Source organism: Pinus tabuliformis, chromosome 6, assembly GCF_031772625.1.
Source record: "Pinus tabuliformis cultivar Carrire ecotype Pingquan chromosome 6, CPIR1, whole genome shotgun sequence".
NCBI lineage: Eukaryota > Viridiplantae > Streptophyta > Pinopsida > Pinales > Pinaceae > Pinus > Pinus tabuliformis.
The window spans coordinates 557579313-557589638 of record NC_142292.1 but is presented as its reverse complement, the minus strand read 5'-3'; positions in this window follow the sequence as shown (position 1 = coordinate 557589638).

Below are 10326 nucleotides of genomic sequence, written 5' to 3'. Positions count from 1 at the left end.
AAAGGGAGTTTTGGCTGGAGGATCTTCTCTGAAGCCAAGAATACTCAGCAAAGAGGTAGAGAGGCACACAGAAGAGGCAGCTAGAGGCCAGAGAGGGTGACATAGAGCTAGGAAGGGCTCACACAGGCCCCATGCAGAGCAGCGCAAAAGCCTTCATACAAAAGTCCGAGTTTGTTGAGGAGGCTAACATTTTCTGAGCCTGGAGAGCTGGAATCAACTCTAGAAGGAAAATAGATTGTCAGCAGAGGTGATGCAGTGCCTTAGAGGCTGATGCAGGCCCACGCAGGGGCGGCGCAGAAGTAGCCAGGGAACTTGTTGGTTTAGCTGTCGGATCAGCTGGGACTTGCAGTGTAGAGTGAGGTAATCTCACTAATTTCTTCTACCAAGCGATATTCTCTGTAACTACATTGCTGGGAAGGAATATAGAAGTTGTATTCAGAAATACTTAAGCTTAATAATAAAAATCCTCAAATCTGTTGCACTAGTTTTCCCACATTGGGTTTTTTCCAGGGACTTTTGTCAAAAAATAACTGTGTCATTTGTGTGTATCTTTCTCTCTTATTTAGTTTCTTCTTTCAGCATATTATTTAGTTGGTGTAGGCGAAAATGTATGTATTTCGATGTTTGCTGTTGGAAACTGCAAATAACTTGTTCATGTAAATCTAACAAGTAGAAGAAATATCATCAGTGTTGCAGTAGGATTTCTCGAGTTTAAGGAATTTTCACATCGTATCGGAGCAGTGTAGGTGAAGCAAGAAGAGCAGTGCCAGAGAACCCAGCGTTGAGGAGAAAAGGAGATCGAAAGAGCTACAAAAGGCAGCAATTTGAATCCCTAGAGGGGTTTGCGCAGGCCATGCCGGAGGGATGAATTTCGAGGCAGTATCTTTCTGAGTGAGTTGACCGAGAGAAGGGCTTGCAGATCGAAATCTTGTCATGGTAGAGGGAGCAGGGTTGAACCTCAGCGTGAGGAAGAGATGGTGAGACGCGGTTTTTCTGCAGGCCATTTTGCTGGGTAGAAAGACGTCAGAAGAGAGAAGAGAAGCATAGTGAGTGAACTTTTCCTTAGTAGACTTCTTGCCAAGAAGTTTGTTTTCTTATTGGTCGAGCAACAGTAGTAAGAGCAGAGAGGAGCAGTTTGACATTTTTCGTAGTAGAGATGGCAACCAGTGGGTTGAGAGATCAGGATAGGTTGGATGGGGCATCCAACTACGTCATCTAGAAGGCAAGGATGTCATTCCTTCTAGATGAGCATTCTCTCAAGATCAAGATCCGCAGAAGAAGTTTCAAGTAGAAATGGCAAAGGCAAAGAGAATGATCTTCGACAGAGTGAAGGATCATGTAGTCTGTCACATCACTAGTATAGGGACTAATAAGGAGATGTGAGATGCATTGTCTACGTTGTATCAGGGATGTTCTGAGCAACATAAGATGTACTTAGAGCAGAAACTAAGATCTGCACAGATGCAGAAGGCAGAGTGCATAGATCCGTTCCTCACGAAGCTTCGAGAGACTCGTGATGAGTTAGCAGTTGTGGGGTCTATGCCTCAAGGGTCCGAGTTGGTTAGATTGGCCCTTAATTTAGTTTCAGATGAGTGGAAAGTCTTTTTCTAGAGTATCCTGGGCAGGGCGACTTTGCCAAATTGGGATGAGATGTGGGAAAATCTTAAGCAAGAGGAGCTGAGGAGAGACCTAGTCAAGTGTAAGCTTGACGGAAGTAGCAGTAGTGGGTCGAAGCCCAAGGAGTTGGAAGAAAATGCAACCCTTGCATCCAAGGGGCAGCAGGAGCTGCGAAGGCGGAAGAAGGATGTCTCAAAGATCAAATGCTTCAGGTGTGGTGAAATGGGTCACTACGCTACACAATGTCCTCTCAGGAAGAAGGACAAAGATGAGAAGCACGATCTGAAAGTTGCACCCACGAAGATCGAGGAGGAGTTTGCCACGACAACCGAGATACCTCCAAGAGGGAGGTGGGTTGATTAGCTCTAGTTCGAAAGAGATACAGATGGGTAGGATCCTTTAGGAGCCCACCTCGTTGATCAATACATTGCTACGGGAGCCCAGATCAATAGTCGCAGGATGGACTGAGTGTCAGATGGTGCAAAGGAGTGTTGGAGAGACAGATGCAGTGGCTAGAACGCCAAGTCTGAGCAGCGTAGTGCACAGTTGCAGCAGTGCAGGGAGGCGCAGTGCAGTAGCAACAACAGTAGCGCAGTGGCTTCAGAGCGATAGCATGGGACTAGCAGTAGTCAGATCTCCAGCATCGAGATACATCTGTGTTGAACACTTCTTCAGTAATTTGGGATGTTTTTTTTCCATTGTTGATGCAGGAGCAACAACAGTTTGCAGTGCAGGGGCAATTGGCAGTGGCAGTGCCAGCAGTAACACTGATACAGAAATTCAGAGGGAGTTGTAGTAGGGATGTAGTGTTGACAGTGGCAGTGTCAGCAGCAGTACAGTTGCAGCAACGGCGCAGTAGTTGGTGAACAACATGTCAGACATCAACAATACAGAGGACGATGTTATGAAGTCACGGTGATGCTTTAGTGAGAGGCATTGCTAGAGCACATTCCTCGCTAAGATTATTTAAGGAGGCTTGAGGGTCATTTGGAAGACACACAGAGAGTTGATCAGTCAGATCGAATTGCTGAAGCTAGAGGCAGCGTAGTGATTTGCAGTGATCACGTAGAGAGGGGCAGAGGGAGTTTTGGCTGGAGGATCTTCTCTAGAGCCAAGAATACTCAATAGAGAGGCATAGAGACACACAGAAGAGGCAACGCAGAGGCCAAAGAGGGTGATGTAGAGCCAGGAAGGGCTCATGTAGGCCCCACACAAAGCAATGCAGAAGCCTTCAAGCAGAAGTTCGAATTTGTTGAGGAGGCTGACGTTTCTGAGCCAGGGGGCTGGGATCAGCTCCAGAATGCAAATCGATTCCTAGTAGACGTGACACAATGCCCTACAATCTGACGCAGGCCCACGCAGGGGCAGTGCAGAAGTAGTCAGGGAACTCGTTGGTTCAGTTGCTGGATTAGTGGGGACTTGCAGTGTAGAGTGAGGTAATCTCACTAATTTCTTCTGCCGAGTGATATTCTTTGTAATTGGGTTGCCGGTAAGGAATACAAAACTTGTATTCAGAAATACTTCAGCTTAATAATAAAAACCCTCACATCTGTTGCACCAATTTTTCCATATTGGGTTTTTCTGGGGACTTTTTTCCAAAAATAACTGTCATTTGTGTGTATCTTTCTCTATTGTTCAGTTTCTTGTTTCGGCATATTATTTAATTAGTGTAGGCTGCAGTATATGTATTTCGATGTTTTCCATAGGAAACTTCGAATATCATGTTCATGTAAATCTAACAAGTAGAAGAAATATCATCATTGTTGCGGTAGGAATTCTCAGGTTTAAGGAATTTTCACAAGGTGTTGGGACAATCATGGGTTCCTTACTATGAAGGGGGCTCATCTAGGGCCCATAGGAACGAGGGTGATGGCCATGAATAAGGGGTAGAGCTCATGTTTGGATTTTGCTCGCGTGCTAAATTTTTATGTCTAGACCATCTTTTGCATTTTGTGGTACATTTCCTATTGTAAGTGGCCAAATTATGCTTTTTCTTTTCTTTTTAGCTACATCAACCTCCTGGAATCGTTCCAGGCGTGACCCAAAGTGTGGATAAGGGTAGGGGGAGGCTAACCCTATGTGGACCCGGTGGACACATGTGGATCCAGATGGTAAAATTGATGAATGGGGTTAAAATGAGTGGAAGGGAGTGATGTAAATGGTGTCGAGAAGCAGGACCACACAACCAAAATCAGGATTTCCCATGTCGTGCCAACCCTAAAGCTAATGGCCAGTAAAGAAGATCCAATGAGACTAGGATACAAGGCTAACCATCAAGTTGGGCATGTTACCACACAAACTAGTAGGGGACCTAAAAGGGGTTCCTATGAGGACAACTGTTAGGTCAAGGGAAACTATGGAGACTTAACCCATTGTCACCACAGCTAAGACTCCCTACTCTTTACAGACTTTCACTAATGGAGTAGACCCAGTAATTGGGAAGTCACTTATAAAGTATAGATCAATGAAGGGGTGGAGTGAACGAAATGGCTCCCTTTCTAGAAGAGTTTTAAGGATAGGGCTTGCTTGCTCTTTAAGCAAGGGACTTGATCTTCTAGGGAAAGGGGATGAGGATTTAGAGGGTTGAGGTAGAAGTATAATACCTATAAAAGATGTTCTCAATCCCTCAAATCCTTTTGAGAACTTGGATTCTCGAGTAGTCCTTTCTAAATAGGGTTTGGTGAAGAATGGGACCACACGAGGCCAAGTGGACCCAACCCAAGTTAGGGGATGGATTTTGGCAACCAGTGATGTTCTTAACCTAGACAATGTGAGGGGAAAGGATTTAACAAGAATTTTCTCCCAAAGATGTCAAATTGATCCTACTATGTTCTAGCCTTGGGAACACCTAGGCAAAACTTGATTCCAGAGCTAGGACTTGAGGTATCCAGAGATTCCACCATCAAAATTGCTTCAAATTTGGAGGAGAGCAAGGGGACTCACTAGCCTAGTTATATCTAGGAGATCAAAGTTTTCTTGTGGCTAGTCTCCAGGGAAATTGATGCCCTAGGTGACGTAATGGGGATAGACCTAGAAAAAAAGGGAAAAAGGGTAAAAAGAGGGTTAAAATGATCACCCATTTTGAGGGACTAGTGCCTCATTCAATTGGGGATATGGAGTCAAGGATAATAATGAAGAGGGATTCAGGTTTTTTTTCAAAGAGGCTCCAAAAGTCAACTTCGTCCAATGTTAGAGGAAAGAGAAGAAAAGTGACTTTCAAGCATTTATATGTCATAGAAATGGTGCGAAATTATCAAGATAACATGATCACTAGGACATTTCATTCATATAACAATGGCCCATACAAAGAATAAGCTAAACAGACACATAATCCCACATTTCGTACATGCAACAATTAGCCCTAATTATAGCGAATTCAAATGTATGCAACAACAAGAAAAATAACGTTAAATTTTCACTTACAATGTTAGAGAGTATATCCAACCAGGATCACATTTGCAAATAAGAAGCTCAAAGATAGAAATAGCCCAAATCATCCATCATCCAAAATAATCCTCCAAGGAAAAAGTGCGAAATAGCATGATGTATAAGATATAGCAGTGAATTCCCCCCTTTAAGGTGGGGTGGTTCATCGCTCAATAGGGGTTGGGACAATCATGGGTTCCTATATGATGAGGAAGGTTCATAGATTCTGTTGGAACCAGAGTGATGTCCATGATGATGGAGTAGAGATTCATGTAATGGCTTTTGCCCACGTGCTCAATGTTTTTGTCTTGACCATCTTTTGCATCTTGTTGTAATTTTGCTGTTGAATGTGGCCATATATGCTTTTGACTTTATTTTTAGTTGCATCAACTGCCGGGCTTCATTCCAAGCCATGACCCAAGGTGTGGGCAAGGGGAAGGGGTGAGTTGACCCTATGTGGACGCGATGGAGGAATGTGGACCCAGGTGGGAGAAATGATGGATGGGGTAGTAATGAGTGGAAGGAGGGTTATATAAACAGATAAGGGAGTGGGACCATGCAACCAAAATTGGGGTTTCCGATCAAATACCATCCCTGAAACCAAATGGTCAATAAAATAGATCCCATGGGACTAGAATCCAAGGTCAAGTCCTAAAATGGGTCTAGGGGATAGAAGCATAGACCTAGCCCATTCTTTCCGCTGAATCCCCAAATTAGTCCATGCCTAGAGGTTGTGCAATGCCTTAGAGGGTTGATGCAGAGAGGTTTGAGGCTGACGCAGGGCAGCAGGAGGTTGACGCAGAGGCTAGAAGGGCCAGCGCAGAGCTTCAGAGACACTGGAGAGGGTTTCATGGGACTGGTTTTCTGAATACCTGTTTCCGAATAGAGAGGTATAGCTGCCATGTATTTTTTTTCTGTATCGGGTGAGTCGGTTAGGCACCCAGTTGTACTCAAGGAAATACTGCATAATAATAAACCCTCAGAATAGCTGCACCAGTTTTCACGCATTGGGTTTTTCCGGGGACATTTGTCCAAAAATAGCGGTGTCACTTGTGTGTTTGTTTTCTTTTAGCTGATGATCTTTAGATGTTGTGATTGTATTGTGTTTATTTCAGTGTTTAAATGTTTTAAATAACTTGTTTAGAATTTACAAGTAGAAGAAATAAACCAGTAGAATACAGATTAATTTTCTAATGGATAGACTTAGAAAATTCAACAAAAAGAAGAAAGAATGTGATCTAAACAAACATATTTACTTATGAAAGGAAGGAGATTATGTACATAGTCCTATTTTAGAAAGCATACAAATCATTTGAAATCGACAGACAGTAAATGAAAAACTGTAAACAAGTAATTACAAAGAAATGAAACTACGATAATGCAATTCTGGAAATCAAAAATGAAATGAAATGAACTGAATAATAAGCAAATGAACCTCGACTGTCTGTAGGGGCCCTCCACAAAACAACATGTTTTATAACTTTATCTCAAAAACTAACTGCGCATGATATTCATGAGAATACTTCTTCAATTAAAAAGGAACAGAGTCATGGAACTTCAAACTGTCAATTAAAAATTACATATATGTCTCCGTGTGTTGTTTTATGTTTATATATATATATATATAGCATTCGTGCTCAATAGTTTTGAGACTTTCATGCCTTCAAAACTTAAAAACAATCCTAATCTAAATGCTAATCTGATAATGGAGATTTTAACATTTCTTGACGATTTTTTATTTGGAAAGAAAATCAGAGAGTTGTGATTGATTTGAACTCTCGTTGCTCTGTTCATCCACGTGTTTACCTACTTCCTTCACTGCGCCACTGTCGATTTCCTTGATGATTTGGCTTGGGCGAAGAGGAGGAGATCCATGAGGAGATCAAATCCTATCTGCGCATGTGCTTCTTTGCTTGGCTGGCATGCTGGAATCTGGAAAACCATGGAGATAGCTGCAGAATCATAAAACAGCTGCAGATTCATGTTAATTCTATAGCTATTACAATCTTTAACTTAAAAATAAGGCACATTAATAAATGTGAAAAATAAGACATCTGAGTACCTTCCCATGTCAAAATCTATCATTTCACTGTTTATTTGAGTTGATAATAGTGATGAAAAGAGGAAAAATGGATGGAAATGGTGCAAAAAAAAAAACAGTCATGAGACTCTACACTTGCATGTTTGGATTTATTTGTTGTAGCTTAGTGCATGTTTTTGATATCGATTGTGTTGATTTATGGTAGCATCAGATGTGCTCTAAGTTTCAAAATTTGCAGGGAGGCTTAGACACATGCATTCTCCAATATCCAGAAATCCTTTTGGGAAATTCCACCCAGAGACAATTTTATTAAAATAATTAATTATTTTTAATGGGACCCTAAGTCTAAACTTAGGAAATTAAAATAATTAATGGGTATTAATCTAAACTGTGGCTAAAACGTCTCGAAGAAGGCGAAGATCAATTCAATATGATCTTAGCCATTGATTAGAATCTAATCTGGACTATTGATTGATCAACGAGAGGATTATAAGAGGAGGTTGATGGGAACTTGGAGAACACACCAGAGGCAAATACTCAGTGCTAGGCAGCAAGACGCAGAGCAGGAACATGGTGACACAAAAAGAGGCAGCGCAGAGGCAGATTGATGCAGAACCTGCATGGGCAACTATACGCTGGGCCAGTAAGAGAAGTTTGACGCAGAAGGATTCTAGGGAAGAGGAGCATTTCACCTGGATTAGAAATTTGTCAGGAAGCGCCTGTAAAATTTCACTCTTGTTTTGCTGGTTGTAATTTGTACATGAGAATTTGGTGAAAAATAATAAAGAAACCCTCATCTACTGCAGCGGTTTTCCCACATTGGGTTTTTCTGGGGACAATTGTCCAAAAATAACTGTCATTGTGATTGTATTTGTGCCAATATTTTTTTCTTACATTTTTTCTGCAATATTTTAATTGAGAAGGCTACAATAGAATATATTTCAATATTTGCTATAAGAACACTATGAATAACTTATTTCTAATATAATAAGTAGAAGAAATAATATTAATCAGTACGGTAGAATTTCTATCTAGAAATTTTTACATGGCATCAAAGCTAAGGGAAAGAAAAAGCCAGAAAGCCCATTGTTGAAGGAAGGAATTCGAAATTCCTGCAGGGGCAGTAATTCAAATTTCCAACGGGCTTGCGCAATTCAAAGCCAAGAGGATTAGACTTTGTGGGAAAACTCTCTTTGAGTGAGTCGACAGAGAGGTAAGTCTTTTCGATCGAAATTTGTCAGTGGTAGAAGGAACAACGCAACAGAAGATTCAGTGAGAGGGGTTGTCTCAGGTAGGACACAGTTTTTCCTGCAGCAGTCGCTGCAACAGGTTAGCGTCATAAATTGGCACAATATGGATACTCAAAGTGTCTCAAAGTTATGTACCAGATTAGATGAAGAATTCACATGCCTAGCAAATTTAATGTCAGCAGATGTTCGGTACATTGATAGCGGGGTTTTAGCTCATATCACTGGAGTACCAGAACATTTCTCAAGCTATCAAGAAGAACAAATGGACTTCCAAATCACTATGGGTAAGAGAACGAAATGTACTCTAGTAGGGAGAGGCACCATAGCATTTCAGACGGAAACAGGGAACAACATCCAAGCCACCAATGTTTTGCATGTGCCAGGATTAGGAATGAACTTGATTTCAATGTCCGAGTTAAAGGACAAGGGATACGATGTATACTTCATGGGAAAGAAAGTATACGTCAAGCATCCAAGCTAGAAGAAGAAAAGGCAAATTAGGATTCGAAGCAACAAGTTGTATAGATTGCAGCTTGAGCCACCAATGGCACTGATATGTAGAAATTTCTCATTTCCCACCCCGGTTTTCAGTTTCACCTTATTTCTCCCATGTAGTTAAATGCCCTTTCCCATAACCATACATTTAACAAGCTGAAAAAAATAAATATTGCTGAAAACACAAATTCTGGAAATTTTACAGAATGCTGGAAATTGCAGAAATAAAAATCAGCAGTAATAAACAGCCTTTAAAACACATTTAAACACTGAGATTTTTGGTCAACTTGACCCTGGAAAAACCCCCTACAACTCTTGGGGAAAACCAGTTTGAGAGCTCTTCTTTATTTCTGGAAAATGCCTTTTTTACAGTAGGAGAAATGTTCAGCAAAAAAATCAGCAAACAGACTTTTACAACTTATCTCAGCCTTGCTGATACACCACTGCTGATACTCCGCAGCTGTCGCTGTTACACTGCGACTGTTGCTGTTACACCGCGGCTGTTGCTGTTACACCGCTTTCAGCTGCTGAAACTCCGCTCTCAGCTGCTGAAACTCCACTTTGCTGTAACTCCGCTTTCAGCTGCTGAAACTCCGCTTTGCTGAAACTCTGCTTTCAGCTGTCCAGAAATCTCCCTTGCTCTCTTGCTTTCCTTCTCTCAATCTGCTCATGAAAGAATGAATGATCTTTTCCTCATTTTCCTCCCTTAACCCAACCCTAAGTGACTTTTGGGTGATCCCTAAATCCAATGGCTGAAATAGATTTAGATCAATGGCTGAGATTAAATGCTCATTTAAATCTCACTTTCTATTTTTTAATTCACCCCACTTTAATAAAGACCCACTTAGTCATTTATTTCCAAAGTCACTTTTCCTTTCTAATTTTTCATTGACTTTATAAAAGTCACTTTAAAATTAGACTTAGTAACTTTATCACTTAAAGTCACTTTTAAATTAGATTTAACTTTATAAAAATTATAAAGTTACTTTAGGAGAAAAATTAAATTCTTTTTGACACTTTTCCCTAGGCCAAAGATCAAAGCCTAAGGGAACCACCTGTCCTCCGGTACCAAATTTCAACACTCCCTCTTACCGAGGAAGGTGTTCCTCACCACACCCATCTTGTCTCTGAAATAGACATGCTTGCCCCGTGGTAAGGCTTTGGTAAAAATATCTGCAACTTGCTCATCAGTGGAAATATACTCAAGCTTCACAGCTCCCTTCTGAACATAGTCTCTGATGAAATGATATCTGATCCCGATATGCTTTGACCTGTCATGAAATACTGGATTCTCCGTGAGTTTAATGCAACTCTGATTATCACAGTAAATCACTGAAGGTCTCAACGGCTGACCAAATAAGCCAAACAACATCTTGCGAAGCCAGATGGCCTCACAACTAGCTAGACTGGCTGCCATATACTCTGCTTCCGGCTGAACCATGACACTACTGCTGAACCCAACCCAAAACAACACCCTGAAGTGCTCTTCCTATCAGA